The sequence below is a fragment of the Camponotus vicinus genome, unplaced genomic scaffold (assembly GCF_025532165.1).
Source record: "Camponotus vicinus isolate PSW18456_S1 unplaced genomic scaffold, iyCamVici1.0 SCAF_3, whole genome shotgun sequence".
Classification (NCBI taxonomy): domain Eukaryota; kingdom Metazoa; phylum Arthropoda; class Insecta; order Hymenoptera; family Formicidae; genus Camponotus; species Camponotus vicinus.
Genome location: NW_028141967.1, coordinates 10,613,101 through 10,623,247, shown reverse-complemented (window position 1 = coordinate 10,623,247; position 10,147 = coordinate 10,613,101). Strand labels below are relative to the sequence as shown.

Sequence of the window (10,147 nt, the reverse complement as noted above, 5' to 3'; positions counted from 1 at the left end):
GCGTGTCAGCATTCGTCGTCGTCGCTACGCGCCCTCCCCGCTAATAGCGCGCCATCCCGGCGCGCCGGGGCAGAGGCCAGCGTGCGACGCGCGCGAGACAGCGGCCAAACGTGTGTGAGTTGTGTGGCTGGCGGACAAGAGGAGCATGGTGTCCGATGGTTTATTCAAAGAACTTTCCGTCCCGGCTCTTCCCCCGTCGAACGGGGGAAGTGACGCTCCGATCGCGAACCAACTTTGTGTCGTAGTCTCGATCCCATTACCGGGATTGCGGCGGCGGTCCGCGCGTGCTCGGATGCGCGGCCAGGCTGGTCGAAGGGCCACGATTTTCTCTCTTTTCAGGAAGGAGATCACGATGGATGAACTGTGATGCGTTCGACGAACGCAACGAATGAAAAATGATTACCCTGAACAGTGGATCACTTGGCTCGTGGGTCGATGAAGAACGCAGCTAATTGCGCGTCAACTTGTGAACTACAGGACACATGAACATCGACATTTCGAATTTTGCGGTCCACGAATACAATTCCCAGACCATGCCTGGCTGAGGGTCGTTTTAACAAACCTAAACTGCTTGCGCCCTTACGCAAGCGGACGAGCCACAGCATAGCCGTGAACGATGAAATGTCGTCAGCTGTCGTCGCTGTGCCCCCGTCGCATTGCATAAACGGTGTACGAGCGATCGTTGGACGTTCGCCCGAGAGAGACAAGTCTTTGTCACCCTCCCAGTACACAGTGGGCCGAGAAACTCAAAAGACTGACCAAAATTAAGAAATATAACCAATCTCCTTCATACATATACCTTATGGTTTTTGCGGTCGCTGATTTTGAATTTGATGTCAAAAACTGTAAATTTAAAATGCCGGATATAATATAGTGACAGAAATTATCATTTTTTATCGATCATTTTCATCAAATTATTTCTTTAGATCAAATATCCATGAAAATTGATACTAAGGAGTTTTGGGATGCACTGATTCCGAATTTGATGTCAAGAACTTTGTAACGACACCGCAGTGCCGTACTAACGTAGCGGCCGGGCCGACCAACCGTCCGAACGCGTTCGGTGCCGCCTTTGGGCGCTCCCCAAGCGTTTCCGCCAGTGGGCGATCCCACTCCGACAAACCGCCCCACTTTGTTGCCACGGAGCGCGAGTGGGGATCCCGGCTAGCGGTATATAAGTCGGCCAGAACGACATTTCGCTACCTTCTCCCAGCCGGCCTCTGACCGGCTCCTAGCCTCCGAGTACAATCGAGGACCTCCTGAACCGCTTCCCAGTGAGCAATCCCGACCGTTCCTATCGACGGAGACGGGCGCAACCTCTCCGCAGCCAGGTTATTACCGGCGTTCGATACTCCCGACCGTTCCTGTCGACGGAGACGGACGCAACCTCTCCGCAGCCAGGTTATCACCGGCGTTTGACGCTTTTGACCGTTCCGACCGACGGAGACGGGCACAATCTCTCTGCTGTCAGGGCATCATCGGAATCCGACGCGTACGGTAACCCGTGCTCCGCCCTAGTCAGTAAGACCGCGATCGAGACCGCGCAACCGAACCCGTTATAGCGTTAAGCCTTAGCAAGTAAGTCTGCGTGCATCAATCCGTTAGTTTGTAAGATATTCTGAGTAGTAATACTATGAGGTTTCTAACGCAGGGGCTCCGAGGGGGGGTGAGGGGCGAGGGGGAACCGCGGGGGGTGACGTCACGCGGAGGGGTGATGACGTCACGCAGGGATGATGACGTCACGCGGGAGGGGGGTGACGTCACGCGGGGGGGTGATGACGTCACGCGAGGGATGATGACGTCACGCAGGGATGATGACGTCACGCGGGGGGGGTGACGTCACGCGGGGATGATGACGTCACGCGAGGATGATGACGTCACGCGGGGGATGATGACGTCACGCGGGGGATGATGACGTTACGCGGGGGATGATGGCGTCACGCGGGGGATGATGACGTCACATGCGGGGATGGGGGATCCGCGGCGCGAGCGATGGACGAGGGGGTCCGCGGGGGTAGGGGGATCCACGGCGTGAGCGATTGACGAGGGGTCCGCGCGGGTAGAGGGGATCCGCGGAAAGAAGTCGGTAGTGTGAGAAGAATAGCTTTAGTTGTGGGAAATGGATAGTGCTACATGTGGGAAAAGGATGGCATCAACGTGTGACAAGGATGACATCAACGTATGACAAGGATGACGTCAACGTGGGACAAGGACGACGCACTATAAGATGAGAGAAGGATGATGTAAAGGTAAGTGAGCAACGAGTATATGAATGAGAGAACGATAATATTGCGAACAACGCGTGCGAGAGAGAACGATAACGCGAAGACAACGCGTGCGAGAGAGAACGATAACGCGAAGACAACGCGTGCGAGAGAGAACGATAGCGCGTACGAAAGAGAGAGCGATAATAGCGCGAGAACAACGCGTGCGAGAGAGAACGATAATAGCGCAAGACAACGCGTGCGAGAGAGAGCGAGAGAGCGCGAGAACAACGCGTGCGAGAGAGAACGATGATATCGCGAGACTTACAACTAACACGCGAGAGAGAATGCAACGAAGATATCGCTCTACTTACAACTAGCGCAAGAGAGACGCAAGGGATGGGAGAGCGCAAGGAGAGGCGCGTAAATAAATACATTCTTTTTTAAATTAAAATATATAAAATTTATTTTAAAATGTGTGTATTATACAATTTTGTGTGTGTGTATATGTGTGTATGTGCTTAATATGTAATAATAATAAAATAAAAATTTAAAAAATATAATAAAAATATATAATAAAAAATAAAAATATATAATAAAAAATACATGGGGAGGGGGTGATGCGCTAGGCTAAGGGGAGGCCGCTCCTGCAACAGAAAAAGAGACATTTCATTAGCTTTATTTTAATAATTAATAATAAAAATTGTAAAAAAATAGATATACCTTAGCCCCCTGGGGCTACTAAGTCCTCCCACTCCTCCTCTTCTTCCCAATCTTCCTCTTCTTGGACCCATATCTCTTCTTCTATTTCTTCGTAGGGCTCTTCCCCGAAGAGCCGCCGCAGATCAAATATATCTCCATCTAAGCCCTCCGGGGTGTCGCCCCACACGTCTCCAAAATTCTCCCTCTCGGCCCGGCGCACCGCCCGCACCCACTGGCGGTACTCTATGTTCATGAAGCCCGGTATGCGGACTTCATCCTGGACCTACATAAAAAGTATAATTAATATAAATACAAAATTTTTTACACTTTTTCACAAAATAATCACAAAACACTACTTACGTTCCACGTGAAAGTCATGTTGAGTGCTACGATACATAATATGTCCATCAATTTCGTCTTCCAGTCCTTGTACAATGATGCAAGATGATCCATTGTTTTTTAAACTTTTACACACTTCTTACTCGCGCACTTCTAAACTCTTTCTGATGAGAGAACGAGGTCTCGGCACGAGATTTTATAGTAGAGAAGCGGCATTATCACCATATCAAAAACGCGTCGTAAGACAAAAGTATACGCGGTCCCATGCAACTCAGCGTGGTATATAATATAATATTAATATTATCATATCGCTACTTTGTGAGGAGACAACGAGGTCTCGACACGAAACTTTAGAATAGGGACATATCATTATCGCTTTACCAAAAACGCGTCGTAAGACAAAAGTATGCATGATATAATATAACACTATAATGTGTCAACCCTGCTCGAACGGTCATCGAACGGAAACGAACGGTCATCGAACGCAAACGAACGCTCGTCGAACGGTCATCGAACGGAAATGAACAGTCATCGAACGCAAACGAACGCTCGTCGAACGGTCATCGAACGGAAATGAACGACTGTCGAACGCAAACGAACGCAAACGAACGCTCGTTGAACGGTCATCGAACGGAAACGAACGCTCGTCGAACGGAAATGAACGATCATCGAACGGAAACGAACGCCCGTCGAACGGAAACAAACGCTCGTCGAACGGAAATCAACGACTATTGAACGCAAAACTATATTCAATTATCAAATATTTAAATGTATTACAATGTACCACAATGTAGTATCAAAATACAATATCTGCGGCAGCTGTGTCACGTACGGAAACACGATACTGCACACATACATAGATAAGGGAAAGGAAAGAATGGCGAGAATAAGAAAGACGATAAAAATATATCGCATCAATTTATTATAAATATGGATTCGATGAATCATTATCATGATGTTTCAACCACCAATTATAAATCTTAAATACATTTTGTAAAGCGCAATTTTTTACATGATTTTCACAACGTACAGTATTCTTAATATCTAACTCATTTAAAGAAGCTACATCCTCATAGTCTGCATCCAAAGTTTCGATAATCACATCGTTTCTCGCATCATTGTCTAGTATATCGGCTAACCATTGCCGTTTTTCGTGTCCTTTAACGTACACGAGAGGTGATGCATCATCATCCTCCCCCGTTGCACCCATCACCGCCGTCGTAATTAAACGTTTCGATTTCCAATATGAAACGTGTCCATCATTCCACGATAATCCATGGTGATTTTTCATCAGCCATAAAACCTGACATCTCTCAGATTTTGTGAGCATGTGCCATGGTTCGGGACATGTAAAAATGTAATGAGAAAGTACGGATCCCTTTCTCAGAACCGCAGCTTCCTTCACGACAAAATTTTTGCCAACGATAAATCCTTGTAGATCCACAAACGTTGGCGGAGCCATGATGACAAGATCCGATCACAGACTGATGTCGATCGTCAAACATCTCAATCTTTTATATTTTTCTTCATATGCAATGGAGGGGATATTTGCTGACTTATGTAATTTTGCGGACTACATTGGTCAATGGATTATATTCGACAACCCGATCGTGCAAGATGAGACAATAGGCGGCAGTATTCGCCGGTATATTTTCCCTGCATTCAAACTCTATTCTCACGTCCACAGTAGCAGTTTTGACAGACTCGTTTTGTCGCGAGCAATCAATGACCGCGAGAGGACCGCAATGTAGAAACTTTGAAATGGTTAATAGCGTGGTGCTGTTATCACATCCGTAATAAGATTTGCGAAAACGAGAGTACATGTCGAATAGGACGGCAAATCTATTTTTTTCAAAATCTAAATTTAAATCATCGTAGGGATAAAATTCCGAGTTTAAATAGAGTTTAACGTTGGTCAATTTGCAGTCGTCGAATAATGTAACATCTTGTGACACTGAATTCTTTTTACCAGTTTGCAGTGCAAAGATCACATATCGTGGTTTCTCTAGCTGGGAGGCGGCTTTCACAGTCCACGAATGCTTAGTCGTGCTATGTAGCAGAGGAAATTCGTATAGATCCCAAGATCGAAAACTCATGTTCAAGTATCGTCCGCTTTCCAACATTCGCAACATCGACAATTTATTAATCTCGTTCAATATTACATGAGGCATACGCCACTGTATCTTGAGTAATTCAATCTCTGCTTCCGACGATGGATGTCCGAATAGACAATTATTATCGTTGCGCGAACGTATCAGAATCAATTCGTGACGAGCGTTAATCACAACGCGTTTATAATCTTCGCAAAATCCCAGCAACATGTTGAGCGGTACGCAATAGTTGAAATAATTTTTGTCACCGTTTTACGTCAAATCCCAGGCAGCGTTCTTCAAGTTTATACTTTTCTGGTGCGTTAGAGAGACATAATTTTTGAGCGTCGAAGTTATTCCAACATTTCTGTTGCGATCAATCTCTACTCCGTCGAGTTCGTATCGAAGCTCATCAAACATGAATGCGACACAATTGTTTCCCAATACAACCTTCATTTCGTCATTCGCTTTACGCACATTAAACCTTCCCTCGATGTAAAGAAAGCTTTCGCACGGTAACGTGTACAAATCCTGATGTTGTATAGGTATTCGTATCTCGTCGCTGTATCCAAGCGTCGTATTGGCATACGAATTGTACGTATGAGTCTCAATCTTGATGATGCGATCGTCAAAGACTGGCTCACCTCCGATATTCAAAATATCAATCATTCTTTTCGTACGATGAATCCCAATGATTTTAAAAATTCACGATTCAACGCGCTCAGCTTCTTTTTAACGGCTATCTTATTATTGTCACCCGATACCGCAATAGTATTGTCCCTCGTAAAAGTATTGTCTCTCGCGTGCTCCGTTTCGTTCAGCACGAACATACTATGTTTGTCGCCGCCGTATATGCAATCTTACGGTAATTTCCTCTCCTCGAAAATTGAGCAATCGACCTCTTTGATCCACAATACGTATCGTTAAATCCGTAATGCTCCGTACGATGATCGGCAGATAAATGATCTGTGCCGGCGTTTCCGATATCTTATATCCTGGTGGTACGCTCGGTGAAAATTCATGTATCGTGTGTACGCGCATGCCATTGCTGTACGCACCAGTAGTCACCTTACATTCTATACGAATAATATTTACGTTTATAATATTAATCGGTTCGTCCGATTCATACCACTTGCGAGGTTGCAATATACGATTCGACGAGAATCCAAGCAAGGATCCTACATTGTTGGGTTTGGTAAAGTTTATTCTGTAGGCACATTTGATTTCACTCTTTAGCGTGCTATGATTGGCGCGGAGCGCTATTGGATATTCCTCATCATAATCGTTTTCAATATCTCTGGAAAGGTGTTCATCTTGCAAAATTGCACGTTTGAGATAGTCATTTATAGCGTGCAATTCGTACGATCCTTCGGGAATCGTAATTTCTTTGTCGTCGTTGCCAAAGTAAAATTTATTATTCGAAAAATTTACGTTCGGAATCGTATGATAAGTTTCGAAATCCGTTAATCCGAGCTCGTAATCGGCATCGGTCAAATCTATAGCGGGAAAATAGCTTACAGCGAGAACGCTGCTCTTGCCAGTCAACGTAAGTGTCAGTGACATGTCGAACGAATACTGAGTCGTGACGATGGATTGTTAGGCTTTAAATTGATCGTCAACTGTTTGAAGAAATTTTAAACACAACTGTCCACAGATGCTCTGATTGTAACTTTGCGTAAGATGCGTAATTGTATTCAATTTTCACTCGTCCGAAATATCGCACAAGTTCCTTAGGTGGTCGAAGATTTCCAAAACTGTCGAAATATACGACACGATCTCCCCTCTGCGTACGCTACCCAATGAGTACCGGGGCCATCGACGTCATCCAAATTGACGATACCGCTCTCGTTTCGTCGTACACCGCTTATTGGTAAATTATTGCGCATGAAAACACCTCTAAAGAACGGTATGTGCATACGTTTCGCCAATTGTTCCAATTGCACGTTAGTTGTCGCACCCGTAGGCATTTTTAATGTTTTTTCGACGTTTTTTTTTCTCTTAGACTTTGTTGAGAATCCCTGTCCACGCTTGTACGGAGTGAGATAAAGTCCGCGACCTTCCATAGCGCGATTGTGACGCTGCAACTCTTCCAGCTGACGTTGCGCCGCCTTGCTATCGTTTACCGCCTTTGCAATTCCCGCTGCACCGCCGGCCAAAGAACCGACAACTCCCAACAACGGTAAAAGTGGTAAAATACCACAGCGTTTCGCTACTGGAAGTATTCGTTTTTTCCTCCTCTTTGTTGTCGATGGCTTTTTCATCCCCATGCCGAGTTTTGTCTTTGTCTTCATTGCCGCCCAAACAGTCGTAGCGGCTGCTCTTTCGCCAAGAGTCGAATCCCTCGCGGTAATGCGTTCTCGCGCTCTTGCAGCTAGTATGCGATCCGCGACGTGTCGTTGACCGAGGTCGTTGCTTCGCGAGTAAGCAATGTCGTGCTCGCGACAAGCGGCGTCCAATGGATTGATGCCTCGATCGCCTCTAGCCAATCGTTTCTCTAATCGAGTTCCCGGGCCACAAAACTGATAACCGGGAATATGTAATTCGATGGGAAGCGCGTTTATCGCACGATTTAAGAGACCGCTACCTCTTACGATTCTCGCTGACATTCGTAGCAATCTTTTATTAACGGTGGCGGACCGTCGATATGTGTTCGCTGCCACGGCTGATTGTAATGTCGCATGCACGAACGATATTGTCGAACTTCCGAATCAGCTTTATATATTCTGGAAGCTTGTCCCACAATCGTTCCACGTAATCACCAAAATTTTGTAGTAAAACAATCTTTGGGATATACTGCAGTTGTTCAGCGGTAAGCCAGAGAATGTCTCTGTTATCCGACAGAAGGAGAAACATTTTTGATACTGAGCGGTTTCGAGTTGAGACACCTCTATAAATAGGTCTCCCCCTCGTGATCATTCGCAAAATTGATTCGAAAGAGAAAACATGCGGTTCGTGCGACAAGCGCGGATAATCAAAGTATCAAATTTCGACGATAGACTAATATCGGAGAAAAAAGTACGCAAGCATGGAAACATGCTACCGACTACTATACGCGGTATCGTTTGCGGCCCTTCAAACTGCGGTAAGACAAACGTGTTGATTAGTTTGATAGAAAGTCCGTACGGTGTACGTTTCGAGAACGCGTACGTATACTCGAAATCGCTTCAACAACCGAAATATAAATACTTGGAAAATTTATTAGCACCTATAGACGAAATTGGTTATTTCACATTCTCTAATAACAGCGATGTCATTCCACCGAGCGAGGCGCTTCCGAATTCCATTTTTATCTTTGATGACGTGGCATGTGACAAGCAAGATACGATAAGAGAGTACTTTGCAATGGGTCGACACTCGAGCGTCGACTGTTTCTATCTTTGTCAAACGTACGCCAAGATACCTAAGCATCTTATACGCGACAATGCGAATCTTTTGATTTTATTTAAACAAGACGGCACAAATTTGAAACATGTGTACAACGATCATGTAAATACCGACATGTCTTACGACGATTTCCGCGCATTGTGTCAGAAATGTTGGCAACGCAAATATGGCTTCGTAGTCATTGATAAAGACAGCACGTTGATCAATGGACGATATAGAAGAGGATTTAACTATTTCGCGATACCGTAAAGCGATCAGTCGTCATCGACATATCGATCGAGCATCATGAACGATGATCGTGAAAAGATTGCGAGAGAGATTGCAAAAATGAGCGAATCAATTCGCAAAAAATATCGCGCTTTGAAAACTGGTAAAATGGAGGAAGACGTTGCATTGGAAAGACAATTTAAGCCAATTACCGAACCTTTAAAACAGCTTGTCGAAAATATTGTGGAATCTGATGCGTCGAAAATTGAACCATTGAGTTTGACGTTTGGAGAGAAGAACGAGGAAAAAATAAAAGTCAAAGCAAGGAATAAAGCGAGCACGGATAAATATGCCGATAAACGATTCGCCGATATATTCGACACCGAATCGATCAAAACGAAGGAAACAATTTTTTAATATGGCTACTGTTTCTACTCCGATAATAGTACAACCGCGTCAAACAATGCCATCCCCGTCCGTCGAAGAAATTTACGAGACCACGCCCGATTCGTTTGTAACATCGGTCCGACATGAATTAGAAACGTCCGAAGGTCAGAAAACGTTCCGAGATCATTTTGGTCCACTAGCGCAAAAATATATAGGAGCTATCATGAGTGTTGATAAAAATAAGAGTATGGATTACGTCTACGGTGTTAAATTTACCAGCGAAGGAATGATGCTCGGTGATAAACGTTTCGATGTGGACATGGAAGATAATATAATTATCGATGGAATAAAATATACGGGAACCGAAGGTATCTACGATTTGATTTTTAGAAAATTTCCCAATCATAAAAAATACACTCAAGACGATTTGTATAAATATCAAAGTATATTAAAAGCAACAAATGCGCATAAACGTGACAACAAAGTTAATAATCCTATTAAAAGTAATAAAGGATACAAGTACAAATATATAATTGCACCATTATTCCCCGATAGAAAGGTGGGAAGAGGTATAGACGCGCCGCGCACCATGACGCTAAGCGACAACATGATCGATTACGTGCATTGGAACGATCCCAACGAATTGGTAGATCGTTTGCGATTGCTGGACGCCTCGCGTCGAGCCGGCAACAATGCTCACGACAATGAAATCTTGTCAATTATCGAAGAACTTCGCGAGGCTGGCATTATTATAAATTAAACTATGCGTCAACGATACGTGTCATTCGGTCAAAGTTCTCGGTACCGAAATGTCGATTAATAAATTTGGATTAT

General features: G+C 44.7%; 1 pseudogene; it reads left to right on the top strand.

The window, feature by feature from the left end:
• Positions 1–400: 400 nt before the first annotated feature.
• Positions 401–551, top strand: LOC145969518 (5.8S ribosomal RNA; annotated as a pseudogene).
• Positions 552–10,147: the final 9,596 nt, after the last annotated feature.